Below are 4,948 nucleotides of genomic sequence, written 5' to 3'. Positions count from 1 at the left end.
TATCTATCTATCTATCTATCATCTATCTATCTATCTATCTATCTATCTATCTATCTATCATCTATCTATCTATCTATCTAATCTATCTAATCTATCTATCTATCTATCTATCTATCTATCTATCTATCTATCTATCTATCTATCTATAAGTAGGCTCTTATTACATAGTCTTTTCTGGCCTAGAATTCTAGGCCAGGTGAGACGGGTTCTCTCACTGAACCTGGAGCTCACGGATTGCCTAGACTGACTGGCCATGGAGCCCTAGGATCATCCTGTCTCCACCTCCCCAGTGCTAGATTACAGACTTATTCAACCATGTTTGTATCAAACTCAGTGCAGCAAGCACTTATTTCCGAAGCCCCTACAATGACTATCTTTAAAGGTGTCTTCCATCTGCAAACCTATAGAACTGATCCTGTTATAAGAGTCAAGGAGATTGTCTTGCTGAGGGGTCAGTGCAGGCAAACAGAGGACCAGCCATGTGATACACTGACTTCTGTTGCTCCCTAAACCATTTCTCTCATTGCTATGACGCCTCTCACCACTAAAGGCTGCTCTACGATCCAGTTTTAGTTCTTTTCCTTTCTTTTTATTTATTTTTATTTTTATTTTATTTTATTTTTTTGGTTTTTTGAAACAGGATTTCTCTGTATAGCCCTGGCTGTTCTGGAACTCACTCTGTAGACCAGGCTGGCCTCAAACTTGGAAATCTACCTGCCTCTGCCTCCCAAGTGCTGGAATTAAAGGCGTGCACCACCATTGCCCAGCTCTCTCTCTTTTTTTTTTCTTTTGCTTTTTGTTTAGCTATTTTTAAATTTTGTTAGTGTTGTTGTTTGGGCTAAGATTATAGAGCATTTGCCTAATATGCATAAGGCTCTAAGTTAAAAATTGGCAACACACATACACAGAGAGAGAGATGTACACATGCACATGTACACTTGCACATGCACATATGCTCACATACACACGTGTGCATGCATACACACACCTAAGCCTTTCCTTATACTGTTCATTGAACGTTACTGGTAGATGAGTTTACAGGCCATGGGTCCTGGTTTAAAACTGCTTTGTTGGCTTCTCTCCCAAACAGGTGATGTTCCAGAAAGGAACATGTCAGAACACGGGTCTGCAACCTGGTATGCCAAATTTTCCAGGTCCAGAAAGCTCTCAAGATAGAGTTTTCCATAACTCATTGGCAGTTAATGTGACCTTACTTGAACTCATTTGGCAGCAAAATCTGACTTGAACCGGCGTGAGGCTATTTATAGCCATTATTTATCTACTTGGCATGAATAATCATACATTCACAGTAGAGACACTAATGTTTGATTATAGGATCTGACCTGGACCTTACTTAGTGTGGCATGTAATGTCTTTTTATTACCATTTATCTTCTGAAAATTAAAAACAATCTCAATTCCAAAACATATATGGCCCCTTGGGGCTTTGGATAAGAGTTTGTGGTACTATTCCATCAGTTTTTACACTCTCTCTCTCTCTCTCTCTCTCTCTCTCTCTCTCTCTCTCTCATGGGCACATGTATGCACAAGCATCCATGTGTGTGTATAAGCCTAAATTTGATCTTTTTTTTGTATATGAGTGTGGTGTGTTGGTTACTCTTAAAAAGGAACGAAATCTTTCTTATCTTCCATGACTGAGCTGACAGCTGCTCCTGGGTTTTGATAAAGGAGCTTTCACAGCACTTGCTCGCCCTGCCTCTGCCAATGCCTCCAAAGTACAGGTTAGAGAAACATAAGAATGACCACAGGTGGTTATCAGGAGACGGGGAGCGAGGAGGCCATAAAGGTCAGGGGACCAGATGTTAAGGTATAGGAAGAAGTTCCAGATGACTGACTGAGAGACACTGTCCCCATCATTAATAACATACTACACATGTCAACATTGCTATAAAATTATATTAAATGTTTATATCACAAATAGAGGGTTGACTTAAGAGTTTTCACAAAGGTACCTGAGTTCAATTCTAGCACTTGCAACAGGTGGCTTACAGATGCCTACAACTCCAGTTCTCTGTGATCTTCTGGACTTCATGAATACACACACACACGTACACACACACATGATGTGCACACACATACACACTCTTTCTCTCACACTCAGACACACACTTTCTCACACATACTTATACACCCAGACTCACACACATATACAGATTCATACACACAAGACTCGCATACACATACACAGTCTCTCACACACACTCTCTCATACTCACACACTCATACCCTTCTACATAAATAAAAGTAATGAAAACAAATCTTTTTTTAAAAAAAGAACAGTTATATGTGGAGATGGATATTTTAATTAAATGATTAGCATGTGAAATATATATATATATGTATATTTATTTTACATTGTACCAGTGAGTATATAAAACTATTATGTCAGTTAAATAATAAGAGCAACAGAAGAGAGTACCTGCCTGATTTTAAGACCACCAATCTAGGGGTTGGAGAGTTAACAGCAGTTAATAGCACCAGCTGCTCTTTCAGAGGACCCAGGTTCAATTCCCTGTACCCAAGGGCAGCTCACAACCATCTTTAACTCCAGATGCAGAGGATCTGATATACTCTTGTGACCTCCAACCTCATGTACATAGTATATTTATGCATGTGGGCAAAATGTTCATACACGTAAAATAAAGATAAATAAATAAAAAGACTGTCTACAAGGTCAGCACACAACTAGAAAAATAAGTGAATAAATACTGTAAATTGATCTGTGATGCAGCAAAATAACAATACACTGCTTGGAAACAAACAAATCTAACTTGTAGTTTATCCCACACATTTCAGACTTGGCTCTGATTATAATCTAAACTGTGTTATACCGAACCCAGTTCCTCAGTACCATCACAAAATTCACCATTTTTCTCCCTGGACAAACATGACCTTTCTCCTACACTTGCCACTTGTGACTGCAGCCTAGATGGCCAGCCCTGCAGAGTGCACAGCTCTCAGAGGCTGAGGCTGCTAAGCTGCCTCACACCTTGTGGGTGACGAATATGTGCTTTCCAATTCATCCCATAGGCGAATTAGAGAAATTTTAGAATTAGAAGATTTTAATGTGGGCTAGAGACACGCATGTTGTTTCAGGGAAAGGCCATTGTTAAATGAAGGAGGAACAACACTATCTAGGGCAGTGAGAGGGACTGTGTCAAGCACTGGGTGCCCCGAATGCAGAGAGAAAACCAAGAGGTTTTCTACAAGAAATGCACATTCTTCTCAGAGTAGCAGGAAGACTGTAAAATCCCTCCCTGATCCAAGCCTTCCATTAACTTGGAACTAATGGCTGAGAGCAGAGGGAGGAGGCTCTTGTAAAGAGAAGGCCAGGTCAACAAGACATGCCTGTGACCTGCAGAGGCATTTGGCTTCTACAAAGAAATGGTGTTTCTGTTGGGAAGTGAGGTAGAAAGAGGGTGGGTATCTGTACGCCAGAGTCAACAAGCCTTATCCAAGGGAGAAAGTAGTATGGGGCTCAAAGGCAAGAGGCTCCCCGAATTTCAGGGATCCAGATTGTTAAAAGCCTCATCATTATAATTACCTTCCCCGGGTGTAGAAAGAACGCAAGGAACGGCCTTGTGGTTTTTACTCTATAAATTATTGAAGCGGGTCTTCTGATCTTGTAAATCATTCTCAGAAGTTGATGCCGGGGAATGTGTTCATACCAAATAGGTCTAATAGGTTTAAGGCAGAGAATTTGTAAATGTCACACAGGCCTGCTCAGTCATACCCTGTACTGCTCCTTCCTGCCCGATCTACAGCTCTATACTGAGCATCTTGCAAACAAGAATTCAGGAAACATGATGCTGTTTGATTGACCATGCAACCCAGCTAGCCACCTCTGAATGTGTACCTCAAATGGTCAAGTCAGCTTAGCATAGGGATAGATGCATACCCACGTTGTTTCTAAAAGTCAAATTGTGGAATCAGTCTGTCAATAGATGAATGAAAAACAGGTGAGATGCACATATATACATATGTATATGTATGCACACATATACATGTATGTGCATACACACACAATGAAGTTTTATGCAGCCAGAAAGAACAAAGTTATATTATTTTGCAAGAGAATGGACAGAGCCAGCAAAACTCAGCCAGACTCACAAAGGTAAATATCACATGTTTTCAGCCACGTGAAACTTACATTAAAAAAGGGGGAGAGTTGGAGAGAGGGCTCAGCGGTTAAGAGCACCGACTGCTCTTCCACAGGTCCTCAGTTCAATTCCCAGCACCCACATGGTGGCTCACAAACATCTGTAATGGGATGTGATGCGCTCTTCTGGTGTGTCTGAAAACAGCAACAGTGTACTCGTATACATAAAATAAATAAATAATTCTGGAAAAAAAAAACGATTAAAATTGGAAGTTGTACTAGTAAAGTTCTAACCCTGAAAAGAGAGGAGGGGTTCCGGGAAGGTGGTGGAGGTGCCATCCAAGTAGGCATGTATAAAAACCACATTGGAATGAAATTCTTAACCCACTAATATATGCTAATGAAAGATAAATTTGTAATGTTTAAATGAATATGCATTGCTGGGAGCATACAGATATATAACATACAGAGCAAAGAGTAACACGCAATTCTTAAGGCTTTCTCAGAAGGCACTGTGACATTCCCTTGGGCAGCTGAGGGCTCCATGTAAGATCTCTCTCTCCTCTCTCGCTCTCTCTCTTTAATGAAACAATGATCAGAAATCTGTTTCAAGACTGAGTGGACATACAAAGGCTGAGAGGCTGTGATGTCTGTTTACTATTATGATAGAAGATATATAAAGACATATATAATCTATCTTTAATGCTTATATTGCTATTTCTTGCAGCAAAGGCATACAGCATAAAATCTAAAGCAGAAACGTGTACCTCTCCCAGGCATGATCCGTGTGTACCTCTCCCAGGCATGATCCGTGGGTACCTCTCCCAGG

The sequence above is a fragment of the Mastomys coucha genome, unplaced genomic scaffold (genome assembly GCF_008632895.1).
Source record: "Mastomys coucha isolate ucsf_1 unplaced genomic scaffold, UCSF_Mcou_1 pScaffold21, whole genome shotgun sequence".
Lineage (NCBI taxonomy): Eukaryota > Metazoa > Chordata > Mammalia > Rodentia > Muridae > Mastomys > Mastomys coucha.
Note: the sequence above shows the minus strand (reverse complement) of the source record.